The sequence below is a fragment of the Tachyglossus aculeatus genome, chromosome 2 (genome assembly GCF_015852505.1).
Source record: "Tachyglossus aculeatus isolate mTacAcu1 chromosome 2, mTacAcu1.pri, whole genome shotgun sequence".
NCBI lineage: Eukaryota > Metazoa > Chordata > Mammalia > Monotremata > Tachyglossidae > Tachyglossus > Tachyglossus aculeatus.
The window spans coordinates 9618571-9624231 of NC_052067.1; the positions used below are offsets into that span (position 1 = coordinate 9618571).

The window sequence follows — 5661 nt, forward strand, 5'->3', positions numbered from 1 at the left end:
TGTGCCTCAGTCACCTCATCTGTAAAATGGGGATTAAGTCCTCCTTCACCCCCTTAGCCTGAGCACCCGATGTGGGACAGAAACTTTGTCTTTTTTTTTCAATATTTGTTAAACGCTTACTACGTGCCGGGTATTATACTAAGCACTGGGGTCTCGTCTTGCGCCGTCGAGTCGTTTCTGACCCATAATGACACCACGGACACATCTCTCCCAGAACGCACCGCTGTCCATCTGTAACCGTTTTGGTAGTGTAGCCATAGAGTTTTCTTGGTCAAAATCCAGAAGCGGTTTACCACTGCTGCCTTCCGCTCAGTAAAAGTGAGTCTCCGCCCTCAACTCTCTCCCATGCTGCTGCTGCCCAGCATGGGTGAGTTTTGACTTGTAGCAGATTGCCTTCCACTCACTAGCCACTGCCCAAGCTAGGAATGGAATGGACAGGCCTCTGCTTGACTCTCCCTCCCGTAGCTGAGACTGGTAAAAGACTGGAAACTCTCCAGTTATGCTCCTGAAAGGGGAAATCACTGGGGTAGATACAAGCTAATCAGGGTGGACACCGCTCCTTTCCCACATGGGGCACACCATCTTAATCCCCAAATTACGGATGAGGTAACTGAGGCACAGAGAAGTGAGGTGACTGCCCAAGGTCACACAGCAGATTTGTGACAGAGCCAGGTTTAGACACCAGATCCTCTAAGTCATTCAATCATTTATTGGGCACTTACTGTGCGCAGAGCACTGTACTAAGCACTTGGGAGGGTACAACATAACCCATGCTCTTTCCACTAGGAAACATAGCTTCCCAGTTGTGCCCACCCTGATTATCTTGTATCTAGAGCGCAATACAGTGCTTGGGACATCCTAAGACCTTAATAAGTACCATCAAAAAAAAATTAAAGAACAGGTGGGAGAGGGGCCAGAGCTGGCTAGAGAGAAGTGGGTGGGGAGGGAGAGATGGGAAATAGAGAGATCATCATCATCATCATCAATCGTATTTATTGAGTGCTTACTGTGTGCAGAGCACTGTACTACATGCTTGGGAAGTACCAGTTGGCAACATATAGAGACAGTCCCTGCTCAACAGTGGGCTCACAGTCTAAAAGGGGGAGACAGAGAACAAAACCAAACATAGTAACAAAATAAAATAGAGTAGATATGTACAAGTAAAATAAATAGAGTAATAAAAATGTACAAACATACATACAGATATACAGGTGCTGTGGGGAAGGGAAGGAGGTAAGATGGGGGGATGTAGAGGGGGACGAGGGGGAGAGGAAGGAAGGGGCTCAGTCTGGGAAGGCCTCCTGGAGGAGGTGAGCTCTCAGTAGGGCCAGTAGAGAGATGAGCAGTAGAGCATCTCTCAGTAGAGAGATGAGCATATGAGAGAAGAAGGAGAAAACAGAGCACTGGGAGGGGAGAGAGAAAACAGAGCAATGTGCTCATGGGAAGGGAGAAAGAGAACAGAGTGAGGGACTTGTGGGAGGAGAATAGAAAAGAGTGGAGCCTCTAACTTCCCTGCAAAGCCACTGCAGGTTTCAGCACATCTGCTTCAGCCAGTGGTGATTTTCCAAGGATTTTTAAGTGCTGCCTGGCAGGTGTGACCCCCACTTCTAAGTGGGTGGGTTTTTGGTTTTTTTTGAGCGGACTAGCTAGGCCAGATCACAAAAGGAATCTGCCTGATGTTTTAAGAGTTTCTGGGCTTGACTGGAATCCTCGCAGGCAAAAATCTCTTGGCCTCCTGCCCCGGCAACCAGCTAAACGTTCCCCTTCAAATGCAGCTGGCAAATTTGCTCTCATCGGTTGGGACTAAAAGGAGAACTAGCCAACTGCCCCCTGGGCAATTTTAATTTCCCCGCATAAAATGCTGAGACCAGAGTTTGAAATCTTCCAGCCCCGCCGACCTCTGACGGCCTCATTTCCTCACATTTGTTTTGTCCCAATAACACTGTAACGAGGGTAGGAAAACACCGAAGCAGAGGGAGTTGGACTGGCCAAACCTGTACTCAAGGAAATGGAGGGCTACCCAGCCTGGCAGAGGAGAGGGGAAGGGCAATTTTCTGCCCCTTTGACATTAAAATGTTCCAGGATCCCAGTCCTGTGTTTTGAACTTATGGACATTACATGATTCAGAGTCTGGCAGCACTCGTAGAGGAATGTTTTGTTTAGCCGTGTTTTGTAGTTGAGATGTTTGGAAAGTGGCTATTTGAGAGCACACAGCTGGAAACCAAACTTGGTACTGTAATGCTACCCAGAAGACTAAGGGCAATCCTTGGAACTAGACAACTGGGACAGGCAGAAAGTAGAAGAAATAAAAGGTGATGGCATCCTACGGAATCAGAAAAAGGCTTTTTAAAGAACTATGATTCCGATCCATCAATCGATGTTTGCTTACTGAGCACTTTCTGTGTGCAGGGCTGTACTAAGTGCTTGTTGGAGAACAGTACAGTAAAGCTGGTAGATAGGATTCCTGCCCTCAAGGTGCATACAGTTTCACAGAGAGCTAGAATGCCCATGATTGACCTTCCTTGTAACCATCTTGGCATCAAACAGAAATTCCTTAGCATCAGCCTTAAAATGTTGTCAGTCTGCCCTCTCCTCCGTTGTTTCGCTAATTTCCTCGTACAACCCAGACTCATCTCCTGGACACCAGCTTAATCACTGTACCTCGTTCTTGGCCTTCTCATGCCGACCCCTTTCCCAGGTCCTTCCCCTGGTTTGAAACTCCCTCCCGCTTCATATCCAACAGACGATCACTCTCCCCACCCTCAGAGCCTTATTAAAATTGTATTCTCTTCAAGAAGCCTTCCCCAGCTAAGACCCCGTTTCCCTTACTTCCATGTCACCCTAGCACTTGTATTCTTCACCCCACTCCCAGCTCCATAAAATACATGATAGTAATAACCATAATGATAATAATGATGGTATTTGTTAAGCGGTTACTATGTGTCAAGCACTGTTCTCAGCGCTGGGGTAGATACAGGCTAATCGTGTTGGACACAGTCCCTGTCCCACATGGGGCTCACAGTCTTAATCCCCATTTTACAGATGAGGTAACTGAGGCACAGAGAAGTGAAGTAACTGGCCCGAAGTCACACAGCAGACAAGTGGTGGAGCTGGAATTAGAACCCAGATCCTTCTGACACCCAAGCCCGTGCTCTATCCAGAAGGCCATTCTTATCTCTCTCTCTCACACACACACACACACACACACACACACACACGACAATTTTGTAGCCGTAATTCATTTTAATGTGTTTTCTTTTAATGGTACATGTTAAGCACTTATTATGTATAAAGCATAGAGAAGTGGTGTGGTTCAGTGGAAAGAGCCCAGGCTTGGGAGTCAGAGGCTGTGGGTTCTAATCCTGGCTCTGCCACTTGTCAGCTGTGTGACTTCAGGCCAGTAACTTCACTTCTCTGCGCCTCAGTTACCTCATCTGTAAAATGGGGATTAAGACTGTGAGCCCCATGTGGGACAACCTGATTACCTTGTATCTACCCCAGCGCTTAGAACAGTGCTCGGAACAAAGTAAGCGCTTAACAAATACCATTATTATTATTATTATTATTATTATTATTAATATAAAGCACTGGTCTACATGCTGGGATCGATCCAAATTTATCAAGTTGGACACAGTCCCTGTCCCTCTCACCCCCTCTAAACTGTAAGCTCCTTGTGGGCAGGGGACAAGCCTACCAACTGTTCTACTCTCTCAAGTGCTTAGAACTGTGCTCTAATACATTAAGTGCTCAACAGCTGTGATTGATTGATCACAATCTATCACCAGGTATCATGAGTTGGGTGGAGCTCCTGAGAATAAAGCAGCCAGGAGACTCTTTCATCACAGAAGAAACAATGGTATTGATTGAGAGCTATTTGGGTACGATGTACTGTCCTAAGTGTTTCCCTGCTCTAAAGGAGCTTTCACGTTAATGGAGCACAAGTGGAGTACCCTGCAGATGAGGGGAGGAAACTTGTAACTCTCTTGACACTTTCTGGGAGAATGTTGTTTGCTCTCATGAGCTATCTTGGGAATAGAGGGCTCTACACTTTTGTCAAATTTTATGGGCTTTCATCATGGAATGCGCTGCCGATCTAATTGAACTGGAGACCTTTATTTCTCACTTATTTATTTATTTCTTCATTTCTTTTTTATTTACATTAATGTCTGTCTCCCCTTCTAGACTGTAAGCTTGTTGTGGGTAGGGAATGGGTCTGTTTCTTGTTATATTGTACTCTCCCAAGCAGTTAGCATAGTACTTTGCACACAGTAAGCACTCAATAAATATGATTGAATGAATGACTGAACGAATGTATATGTATATACATATGTATATATGTTTGTACGTATTTATTACTCTATTTTATTTGTACATATTTATTCTATTTATTTTATTTTGTTAATATGTTTTGTTTTGTTCTCTGTCTCCCCCTTCTAGACTGTGAGCCCACTGTTGGGTAGGGACCATCTCTATATGTTGCCAACTTGCACTTCCCAAGCCCTTAGTACAGTGCTCTGCACACAGTAAGCACTCAATAAATATGATTGAATGAATGACTGACTGAATGAATGAATCTCATCAAGAGAAGCAGTATGTCCTGGTGGGATAGAGCATGGGCCTGAGAATCAGAAGGACCTGGATGCTAATCCCAGCTCCATCACTTCCTTGCTGTAGGACCTTGGACAAGTCACTTCTTCACTTTTCTGTGCCTCAATTACCTCCTCTGAAAAATGGGGATTAAGACTATGAACCCCATGTGAGAAAGAGACTGTCCAACCTGATTAGCTTGGATCTACTTAGTTTTGTGCCTGGTACATGCGCTTAGTAAATACCATAAGAAAATCAAGTCCCTTAAAGGGCTTAGATAGGTTGGTTTTTAACCAGTCAGGAATGATATCATTTGCAGCAATACTCACAATGGACTTTCTTGTACTAGAGTTATTTTCAGGAATAGCTGGTAGACAAACAATTCCCACAAGGCCTGTTAGCGTCAAGGCCCGTTAGTGTCAACAATGTTAACAGTTACCTTTATAATTTTCCAGGATGGCAAATGATATTAGGTCATCATCAGAGGAGACACTGAGTTCCAAGTTAATATTGACTTCAGTGAAATATCCCAGAGTGAAGAGAAATTCACTCTGGAAAAAGGCTTTCCCCATGGAACTTGTTTCCAGACTCTCTGGTATCAGACAGATTTTGTTCCCCAGTCTTCCTTCACCGTACACTAAATCAAGTCATATTGGACCAACTGATCTCCTCCAAACTGTAAGTTCACTGTGGGCAGGAAATGTGTCTGTTTATTGGCACATTGTACTTTCCCAAGTACTTAGTCCAGTGCTGTGCACGCGGTAAGTTCTCAATAATGTAAACTCGTCCTCTCCGCCGTAAGCTCGTTGTGGGCAGAGAATGTGACTGTTTATTGTTGAATTGTTCTTTCCCAAGTGTTTAATACCATGCTCTGTATGCAGTAGGCACTCAATAAATATGATTGAATGAATGAATGAAGATCTGACCTGACCCAGATGGCTAGATGGTGACTGCCAGGTGGACGCATTGGAGGGAATTTTATATTCTACCACCCGATAGCATCAGACTGACAGAATGGGCCCCCTGAGGCCACCAGCTCCTGTTACTTGATCTTTTATCTCAGGTCCACTTTCT

The 5661-nt window shown here is 44.8% G+C and overlaps 1 non-coding gene across 1 annotated transcript; it reads right to left on the minus strand.

The window, feature by feature from the left end:
• Positions 1 to 377: 377 nt before the first annotated feature.
• On the minus strand, positions 378 to 515 carry LOC119924628. The gene has a single exon (XR_005449331.1). It is a non-coding gene; the product is annotated as a small nucleolar RNA SNORA7 (small nucleolar RNA).
• Between the last annotated feature and the right edge of the window lie 5146 nt (positions 516 to 5661).